The sequence below is a fragment of the Wasmannia auropunctata genome, unplaced genomic scaffold (assembly GCF_000956235.1).
Source record: "Wasmannia auropunctata unplaced genomic scaffold, wasmannia.A_1.0 LD336069.1, whole genome shotgun sequence".
NCBI lineage: Eukaryota > Metazoa > Arthropoda > Insecta > Hymenoptera > Formicidae > Wasmannia > Wasmannia auropunctata.
Window position 1 is genome coordinate 2,689,016 of NW_012026821.1, and position 11,742 is coordinate 2,700,757.

Sequence of the window (11,742 nt, forward strand, 5' to 3'; positions counted from 1 at the left end):
TGTGTGTGTGTGTGTGCGCGCACGTGTTCCATATATATATATACATATCCCTTTCCCTCTCTATGTCTCTTTCTCTCTCTCGCTCCCCTCTACTCTCTTTCTCCCTTTCTGTTGTTCTCTCACTCGCTTCGTCTCCGTCTCTCTTTCGGTTGCGACGATGTAGTTGTATTGTGAGCGATAAGCAGCCGCATGTGCATACAATCACTGCATGCGAGCGGATCCGTTTCGCAGACACTCGACGCGGGTCCCGTATCGTAATCACCGCACAAAAAGCATCAAAACCGAGTTATCGGGAAAGCTTTATTATCCTTGATGGGACCTGAAAAAGAGAGTAAAAGAGTACACCTTATCCTGGGAAAACTGAAACTACGCGTCGCGTGGCGCGTAAATTGTAACGACGGTTTATAGGGGACAATGAATTTTATGTCATTGTAGAATCATCGCCGTTAAAACTATCTGAATCGTTCTCTCATTACGGAACTCGTACAATTTGTGCGAAGCTTTATACATTGTACGTATTAGATGGTATAATTTCAACAATTTACACACGCACCTCCATATACACACGCGCGTCTGGTTCGTGTTATTTACCGAATAGCTGTCTGATACATAATACACGACGTAAGAACACATCTCAACCGGAACATTCAGCGCGATGCCATTGTATCGGGACGAGCGTTTGTACAGAGACATGAAACGCAGCGGGAAAGGGCAAGAAGGTTCATCGACCAAACGGACGAAAACCTAACAAAAGGAGCGGAAAATCCGATGTGCGTTTTCAACGAACGAGATAATAAAACGTAAAACTGGATGAACGCGAATCGTCGAATCGCATGCCGTTATCCAAAGAATAGGACTAAAAAAGAACGGACTAGAAAACGGGATGAAACGTGCATACATGTGTGTGTGTGTGTGTGTGTATGTGTATGTATGTGTCTGTGTGTCTGCGTTCTACTACTAGAAAGTGACGTAGCTGGAATAAGAAGAGAAGGGAGAAAAACGAAGAAAATGCAAAGTTCTACGGGGGATACAGAAGGCGAATAGTTCGGCTCCGTTTATCACTGAGAGGCATGATATTTTCCGTGACGTAAAGGTCCCAGCGCTGCGACAGGACACGTCGTTAAGAAACGCGACGTTTATCGATGACATCAATGACATTGACGCTTGTCTGTGATGACTGTTACAAGCATAGATACACGTGTTAGCTTCCATGCCATCGATATTTCTGATATTAGGTTTCCGCTTCGAAATATTATAGGTATCGAAAATGTATATTTCGGATTATGCGCTGGCTCGAGGAGGCGGGCCGTAATCTCGTCGATGATGAAGATAACTCTTGAAGACTTCGCGACGCTCCTGCAAGACGAGAGCGCTTACTAATTAGCGCGGAAAACGCATTCTGACGGGACAAAGACGGCCTTTTTTATAGTCACTTTTTTTTACGACCGTGAACGTTTCAAAAGCATGTCACGCTTCGCGAGAAACGGGAGAATCGGGGGCGGACGCGTGCCAAGCGAGTTTTGCTCTGACCGTTGAATCGATCTGACGCCATTCGACACATAACACGTAAATAAATTAATACGTAGACAGAAAGAGAGAGAGAGAGAGAGAGAGAGAGAGAGAGAGAGAGAGAGACCTTGTGACTATTGTGTCATTAGAGGAAGTAATTATAATCTCACTAAATAAATTAAACATAATTATGCGAGTAATAAAAAAAATATCTCGCTGCTTATAATAATGTAATTTTTGATTTTTTACTCGATCTAATTTTTTTCCAATTTTTATCTCTCGGGATACGAAAAGAAGGGTACAGATCGCACGGTGGGCCTGAATCGCCACGCCTGTAGGAGACTGACAAGAATTATTAGTGGGTGAAGGTAGCCAGTAGCTGAGCCGAGGATCAATACTAGGCAGACGTCCGTGTGGTGTGGTGGAGTGCACTTCTACACGGCTCTAGGCTAGGCTAGAGCTAGGAAAGGTTGGGACAGAGGGAGGTTGGGTAAGGTTGGCTGGTGGGACGTCTACGTAGACTTCGGTCCCCATAAACCAAGCGCCGGCTGACTTGACGGTGCCGCCATAGGGGTTTCTGATAGGACAAAAAGGAGGACTATCCAATTTCGATTACAATCTTTAACAGTCCATGAAAAGGAGTCGTCTTGAATTTAATTTTTGATTATACAATACATAATCTCTTCCGCGTTACATGTGTTACAATCTTTCATATTAATATGCTCAGTTTTTTTTTTTACGGTATTTATATACGATGTCAATGACAAGGAAAATACCTACAATGTTTTGAAGGCTTAACATCACTTCCAATTTGTCAAATTATTTTCTTTTTTTGCGAATCTATGAATTTTTGAAATTTATATATTTTTATATTGAATTGCTCGCTTCTTTTTAAACAAAAGTTTGCTCGAAAAATTACGAATGATATTATTCGCAAAAGCACCTGTTAGAATCTATTCGCGAGTTGAGCTAACTTTCAATATAAGCATGTATTTAATTTATGCGTTCACCGTGAAGTATTCTTACGTAATGAACCGGCGTAACTGCATTGAGGGAGCGATTTTTTCGCCTTCATCACGACCGAGGCTAATTCGATCTCGCCATTGCGAATTAGCCGCAAAAAAAGCCGTGCGTTCACGATCGATGTATTTTATGATCGGCAAAGCGGACACGCGGCAGCAAGGCAACAAAAATAATTCTCGCAAAGCGCAAGCGGAACAAGAAGTTGCGAAAACTAGTTAAACCGCTTCAAGGTCGGGACCGTGAAACTCGTCCAATTCGCAGTGCGATTCCGCGCACACATCCTTCGCTCGGATACGCCGCGCTCCGCGTTAGATAACACCGCGGCAAGAACTATCGAAATTTTACGATACTTCCTGGATCTCTTCCGAGAGTGCTTTCGTATTCGGTATCCCCAATATCGAAATAATATTACCGACAACACACGCACTTTTTTTAACGATGTGTGAATTGTAGAAAATTTATCGGAATTACATTTTAAGCAAAGACATCCAATATCTTCGTTAAAAGTGAAATAAAAATTAAATATCAAAATCTTTAAAAATTACATTTTATTGTAGATCGAAAATTTTTGATATTTAAGCGAAATTCAAAAATCACTTATTCAACTTCGGCGAGTGTTGCGTGTGGGCGCGTGAATTAGCGGTATCGAACAACTCTATAGTTCAATACGAGGGGTAATTAGAAAATTCCTGGAACTACCAACGTAAATCGAGGAAACGGATGCGCGTGGGTGCGAGATTGTTCAAATGTTCCACGGGGAGATTCCATCTTAACGCAGTAACTAATTTTCAAGCAGCGCATCTTGATAAAGCGAGCTCGCGTGAGTGCGGGATTAACGGGATCACGTGTTACTAAGAATTGCATCTTTTAACATAGAGGTAATTAGTCCATTTCTAAGAATCTTGACTTCACGCCGAAGTCAATTATTTGAAAATCGTCAATTGTAAATGAATCGGGTTCTCGAGCATAACATGAGTCGAAAAATGCAATTCTACAGGAGGAGACTTTTTCCGTTTTATCCCCTCTCTCGTTTACCTTTCTTTAACGTTAAAATCCCAAGAAATGAATAAATTTATTTTTTTTCTATTTATTACTAAGAAATTGAATACGTTTGTGACGCATCGTGTGCTATATATATGTATATGTATATAGCAGATCTAAAGAAAAGATAAATCACAATTTTTTTTTCTCTGGTGCTTTTTCTCGGAATGTCTCCGCGATGCAATCGTCGAAGCCAAGTTGCGTGGACGCGAATGAGAGTCGCATAGGGGCGTGAATGCACATCGAGGGGTTGGGAGGAGGGGGAGGGGGGGTGCAAACGTCGCGTCGTGTCGGCTGCGTATGGACGAATGGGCACACGCATACACACATACGCACACGCGGGTGCGCACGCGAGAGCGCTCTCCGCTCACCCACCCGCTCATCCGCCCGTTCGCGCAAATGCTGATGATCATTCACGCCACTGACCTACTCTGTGCCGCGCGAGCTTCGCCCTCCGACGCCGCGATGCGGCGGCTGGGAAAGCGGCAAGAGGCCAGAGAGAAAGAGCGAGAGCGAGAGAGGGAAAGAGAGAGGAGACAAAGAGAGGGCGAAAATGCTGCACGCGAGAAATAGAGAGCGGAGACGAGATGCGGAGATAAACGAGGGTGAGGGATGAGGAAGGAGGGACGAGGAAGGAAAAAGGAAGCGAGGAGAGAAGAGAGTCTGATGTCTGGTCGGTGGGTCTGGGCCTGCGTAACGACGCGTGCACGTCGACGGTGCAAGTACGCGACGGCGGTCGAGGGTTGAGGGCCTCGTGCGAGTCGCAGGATGGCGCAGGGGTAAGGGGAGGGTAAGGGCGACTGAGGGATAACGGGAACGCGGTGGTGGAGGGCACGAAAGGAGGAGGCGAGCTGCAAGGGGTGCAAGTCGGCTGTAGTAGTTGAAGGGGCGAACGAAGGGGAAGGGGACGAAAGTCGACCGAGGGGCGGCAGGGAATACGGAAGGCTACGATTGATCCGTGGTCGCCCTCCTCATCCTCCTCATCCTTCTCTCTATCCTCTTCCATCCACCTTCTCTCCTTCTTCCCCTGGTGTCCCTTCCGCGCCCTTTCGTCCTCGGCCCTCGTCTTCTCTTCTTCCTCCTGCTCCTCCTCTGCCACCTCCACCTCCTCCACCTTCTAGCTCTACGTCGCCGCGACCTCACGAATTCATTGTGCGCTTCCGGCTCTCGTCCTTTTTCTCTCGGCGGCCATTAGCTGTCCGTTCGGGTCGCCTCTTATTAGCATAGTTGCAAATTCTACGCCATGACGTCCGACGGTGTCGGCGGCGGCCTCCTCTTAACGCTTGATTGGAGGCCAACGTGACGCTTTGCCCCACACCAGATACATACCTATATACACGCTACTTGAAAATTGGAAGCAGAGATAAGAAGATCGAGAAGATATTTGTTTTTCTTTGGCCGTGTGTCATCGTTAATATTTCGAAATTTCCAAACCAATAACTCTGCTTATTTCGTATCAAATTTTTCTAGTTGGTTCTTAGCGTCCACAAAAAAGGTCTCTCATATAATTTCGTTCGCAATTAATTATTCATATCGGTATACCGTTTTAGCGATAATAATGTTTTAACGATATAGCTAGTATAAAAAAATACACAAGCTTTCACTTCGAACTACTTCATGATAAATGCAAGCTCTACACATAATTAATTACCCTTGTCCGTTAGGTTATTCTTAACAATTTTTTACTTTGCAAATCAGTTTAAAAGAACCATTTGAGTTTCTGAAGTTGTACATTAAAGTATATATAAAAAATATGTACCTCTTACTTGGCACGAATCATTCACGCATGATCGTCGATGCTCGTCGAGTGACAATCGCGAGCATTTTCTCGGTAAGAGATATTAAGATATCACCGGCATCATCATCACGCTGGGAATAGTAAAACAGCGCGTTCGTATGTATAATACTCGAGTTTGACGGTGCAATTAATAGTCTGTTCGGTGTCACTGATTGATGATACGTCGTTTATCGGGCGACGAACGGCGGCGACGAGGCTGGGATTATCCGTCGCATTAAAAAGCGTTTTCGAACGCACGCGCGCATTCATTCGGGTGTTGCATTTCGATAAATGGAACTTAAACAATCGCTCCGTAGAAATTGGCACGGGCGACGCCATATGACGTGCGCGTGTGCGTGTGCGTGTGTGTTGTGTATGCGTGCACGCCGATACCGCGCCTGCCTCCCTCGCGTCCACCGTAAACAGAATTATACAATACCGAACGCGCTACCATTAATTAGCGTGACTTCGTGTCGACGAGACGGCTGCACATGCGCGCGCTTTTATTTCAGCGTTTCCCAACAAAATGTTTTCGCGCCCCCAAAACAAATTGTGGACTTTTAATTGAGATCCATCGCACCGATGATTCGGGCTGCTCGAAAACATTTTCCCCTCTCCTCTCGCCTTTCAACCCACACTCCCGTTGAATTCGCCGCGCTCGTATTTTCGGAGTAATATTCCCCGATAAATCAGCAAATGCGATTTGGCGTTTATATTTAAAAACATTGTTGTTCCAATTAATTTTGATATCGAGCGCTTCAACAACTTTTTACGATTGCATATACCTCTGACCTCTTCCTCACTTTTCGTCTGGAGAGTTATGGCGAAGAGTAATTTAACTTGTTTAACGTGTGCTATTTCGGTACATTAAAAATTGAATATGCTAAAGAAAATTTTGCACGGTAGTATTGCAGAACATCTAGAGACTCGTCGATATTATTGACAAAAGTGCATTATCTCGCGATATTAATATGAATAACTTTATACCACTTTTGAAGACCTCGCAGCACCGTGCGCGCGCGGTGCTTCGAGGAGTGTGGAAAAATGTGACAGGGATTGTAAGGCATAACAAGTTTGCCCCACCGATGCGTATTGCTGAGAGGAAAAAAAGGTTTCTATATACGGCAAGATGTATTACTTATGTATATAGCGTGTCGAGCTCTGATTACACGGCTTGTAAAGCGGAAAAGTTCCTGCTGTTTCTTGAAATCCAGTATCGATCGAGCGCATCGAAACGCTACCACGCGACGAAAAAACTTGGAACACGACCGGCTCGGGCAAAACCATCTTGACTGTATACTTTGTAACATAATGAAAGACGCGAACACGCAGGAATAATCGGTTACACCGGCGAAGTTGCGTTCCATGAAGCGGCTATCGTTCACAGTATAATGAATATCGTTACGCAATGCGTCTATTATTATCGAGTAAGATAATTTATCATCATTGAGCAACGAGAAAAATAATGTATCTGCATTGTACTGGTGCGTAATAGCCGTATACTTTTGCTGATATTCTCCGATAGTATTCTGCATAATGCGTGCGCGCATATCTAAAGTGTCTGGAAAAATATTAGATACTGACGATACGGTCCTTTCCGATTGTTTAATTTACGTAATTGAGTCTATTATATTTTGAAATAGATATTCAATGCTTTTAGTTTGCCCCATGCACTAATGAACTAATTAACTCTAATTTGTTTTACTATATTAGAATAATCTAGATTACGCTGACTGTCCAATTTAAAGCTGCTTTTTATCAAGCGCTATGCAAATTCTTTAGACGATATTACTTTGAATTCTGCGCTGATTGCGATGAATTTTTAAATAACAATGTGCAGAATAAAATATCAACATTAAAAAATTAAATATATTTTGGTGTATATAGTAAATACATTATATACGTTTATTCGATGGAACGTGTACTTGACCCGTACATTCCTCATTACACTTTTACATTATTATTAAATTATATGATACAGCCGAATGATTTACAATCTAATTTACTTCGCCGGTGAAACGCATTTTATTCAATAATACATATCTAGTCTACGTGATAAAGGCGTGTATTATAAAGTATCGCAAGGTGCTCATTACGCACTCCGTTTTTCGACAGGTCATCTGAGGTCTCAGATTAACGTTTCATTTTTCATTTGTCATAATAACGAAATATAATTGTGTCTCCTATGCTTAAAAGTTGTTTGCTTGATTATTATAAATAAAAAGTAAAGATATTTAGCACGACATGCGTCGATATCTGCTTAACGAATTCATCGCAATGGTTTTATAGCTTTTTTAATGGACATTCGAGAGAATTTCTCAAAGTCGCGCATTTTTATTTAATAATAGTTTTTTGACAAAATTTTCTATTCAATGAAAATTCAGTACCAGTTTTTTTACTATTTTTTTTATTTTATACATTAAATATATTTGTGTAACAACGTTCTATCAATTTGTAATTATTTATGCTTGAAAAATTTTTACTAAATACAACGTTTTTGATATTGAAACAATTGTCACTTTTTGTAAATTAACATCTAAAGTGTTGAAGGACCCTTCTAGAAAAGGGCAGCAAATAATGATAAAGTTTTTAATGATACTATAAAAGTAAACAAATGTAATTAATATTTATTTCTACAAATGTACGTATTATATACATGCACAGAAATAGATATATTAATTACATTTGTATACGTAAATCGTATGTTTAGATTTTACATTACCATGCATCCGATGGCAATATTAAGTGAGACAGTTAATCCGTACGGATATAGGTATGCATCTCGCATCAGTATATATACTTGTAAAATCCATTTAAATTTTATCGTCACACTCTGATCCTGATATCAATTCAGAGCATTATAAATAGGTTACTAAGATATTTTTAAATTTATTAAGACGTGCGATCGATGTGATTCGCCGCAAATTATACGCAGTCGCTACTCGAATAACGAATACTTTTTTTGCAAGGTTAAAATCTTCGCTCTGTCCGTAAATAATTAAAATATTGTGAACGTGCATAACATAATTGCATAAGAACTGATTAATGAGAAAAAATACACTGTACAATACTCTTTAGACATCTTTTTATTCGCAATTCTTGTGAAAGAGTCAATATTTACATATATAATACAATGAATGAGTTATCGCGAATGGAATTATAAAATTACATAAATTTTTGTTTTATATTCCATGATGCTTTAGATCCGTATCAATTTTAGCAGTACACTTAATAACGTATTCTCGCAACAACGAATATTTCTTTGCAAGTCGTGGAACACGCACGCGTAAATACGTCGTGCCGCGTAGATGATACGTAACGTTTTTATGAAAACAACGAGATAAGAAATTTTCGCGTCGCGGAAAGACTAAAATTGCGATCGTGAAAGGCAAAACGGTGAAATTTGGCGCGGGAACCGCAAGACGTTTTACGAGCGCGTTTGGATTTGTATTCACTCCACGCATATTTAGCTACTAATGCAGTTGCGGCAATATATTTCCGCGTCTCTCTCTCTCTCATATTTCCGCGATATTCAAACAAAACTTAGAATTAACTGCACATTTAATCATTTAAATCGCAGTATTTATGACGCAACGCATATAACTATTTCTCTTATTCGACACAATTATAATCTCTTATTCAGTTTATTTTTTCCCCTACGTACAATTATACAATATGGCTATCACTGTGTTACAATTCATGTAAATATCTTTGTATCTGCATTCCTACGCAACGATAACAATTATTGTAATGCATGCATTATAGAGGTTTGAATAAATTCCTAAATAACAAACACGAGAGATGAGAATGCGAGCCTAGATCGTGATCCAACGATTACGTTCCGCAATCGTCGCTATGTAGCGAAGAGATCCGACTGATGCGTCGCTATCTCGGGGTTACCTAACAGCACGCGCGAGGATGCACTTTCGGGCGACGTCACGAGCGTCCGATACGCTAGTCGGTCGACGCTAGCACAGTCGTGCAAAGTAAAATAAACGGCAGGCTAGGCAGAGAGAGAAAGAGAGAGAGAGGAGGGGGGGAGAGAGAGAGAGAGAGAGAGAGAGAGAGAGGGAGAGCAATTCCGTTCACGCAACACGCGCTCCGTGCGTTACCTAAGAACGCGTAGACGCGCAATTCAGCGTAACCGCACGGTTATGAACAAAAAGGATGCAAAAAAACAATGGACGCGTGATCGCGCCGGATCGATGCATATACACACGACGTCGGACGCGGACTATAATCGCATTTGACACGCAGGACCACAGGTGTCCGAAAGCAAGTGCAACCGCTAAGCCTGGCCCCTTCGCCTCTTTATTTCTTTTCTCAATCCTTAAAAGATCGGTCTTTTTCAAAGGGATCAAAAGTACAGTTTGATTAATCATTAACTTTTTACTGCCTGTAAAAGTAAAAATAATATTTACAATATAATAATTTAACAATTTTTATTTATTAATAATGATATGATATTATTTGCTGATAAAATTTTAATTGCCTGTTTGCTCTCTTACGTGAGTTGTGCGAGGTACAATTAAGTTGCATTTGCGTGCTAATTTGCGTTTTTTTACTTGAAAATTTTTAGTTAATTATGTCCTAAGTTTTATAACTCGCCCGATGATTGAAAGATTTACTTAAAACTTATCGCGATTATATTTTGTGCCTTTTTTCAAATTGTTGACAATATTGTGAAACATGGCAATTATGGAAAATGGAAAACGATAAATCACGGAAAGTGTTACTTTCCGTAACCATTTTCAGCGTGATATTATTAATTATAAGTTGTACGTAAGACGAAAAATATCGGCGAACTGCGCCACTTTGGTTTTTCTCCTTGAAACCTTAGTCTGCATGTTGCTGTATATCTATGCATCGACTGTAAATCATCGATTTGCTAATAATTTATGAGTAAGGATCGCTCGATAAAGACCACAGAGCCACTTTTCTTTGTAAGCATGCCCGCCAGCAATATAGGTACATGTTTCGATGTGTGTTTCAGTGTATGCTCTTTTCAGTAGATATCTTAATCAATAAAAAATTCTTTAAGTTTCTCTAAAATTTTATAAGAACTACATGAATATTTATTATTGTTGTCAAAATAGAGTAAACCATTTAAATTTACAAGGTAGCTTTATTTGAAATATTTTATTAAAATAAATCGATATATATGTATATGTTATATGTTCACATTATTTTTACAGAAGAAAAATAGATAAAATAAGTATAACACGTATAGATTTTTGCTGGCCTATTTTTGAGACTATTTTTGAATCGTTTGCAGATGGGATAATGCGAGATGAAACTCCACCAAATGTAGGTTGAAAAACACGCATTGCCTATTACATGTTTCTCTCTCTCTCTCTCTCTCTCTCTCTCTCTCTTTCTTTCGTAGATGTAGACGAGCTACAAGCGCAATTCGTGTTACCTAAGGATCTATATAAAAGCGGAGTGCATCACCGCGAGACTCGCGATAGACGAATACACGTGCATGTATTACTCTGCGGAGTTTAGTAGAACTTAAGATGCGCATGTACGCACAATACACTGTAAGATTAAGCATACATCAGAGAAGAAGAAATGCGATATAATGTTGACAAGATGCAGTTGTAAAAAACTACAAAAAAGAATTAGGAAATAAATGTGATCGAATGAGGAGCTTATGTTTGTTAAGTATAAACATAATGAAATAGAAAGCTTAAATATATTTATAAAACTTTAGGGTACAATTGAAGAAAAATAAGATATACCTAATAATAAAGCAGTTTTAAAAATTTTTAGAAGAAACAAACTTATATAATATACAAAGCAGACTTGTTTATTTCTTTACTTTATTTGTCAATGAGATATTTGCAAAATCAAAATTATTTAATTTACTAATGAGTTAGTGGTAACGAAATAGAGAAGTGCAATACATGCCCAATATCACAGAAATATCAATTTTATCAAAAATGTCAAGTGCAATATTTTGTGTGTAGTTTTCTTTCCTCTTTCACTTTTAAACGATATAATTTGCCGCAAAAGTTCGTTGCGAGAAGTCAGAGTCACTCAGTTTATTATCTCAAATGTCACTCTCAATTAAGATCGAAGTGTCACACCGAGAGCTTTCAAAATATATAAGATTTATATGTAAGCATAAAATATAAGTATTTCATCGCGTCTATAATTTCACAGAGGGAATCTGACATTTCATCGTGAGATTTTTTTTATCGACATGAGACTCATGAAGGAGTCGATCCGTCATCGTCGGACAGGCGAAGGCACAGCTATGTTTCATACTCGTGATCCACGTCGAAAATAATAATTAGCTTCCGCGCGCTGCTGCGTAAGACGTCAGTGCGTGCGATACTTTTACGCGCTCCCCTCCCCCTCCCTCTTTACCCTTCTTTCCCCCGCCCCGC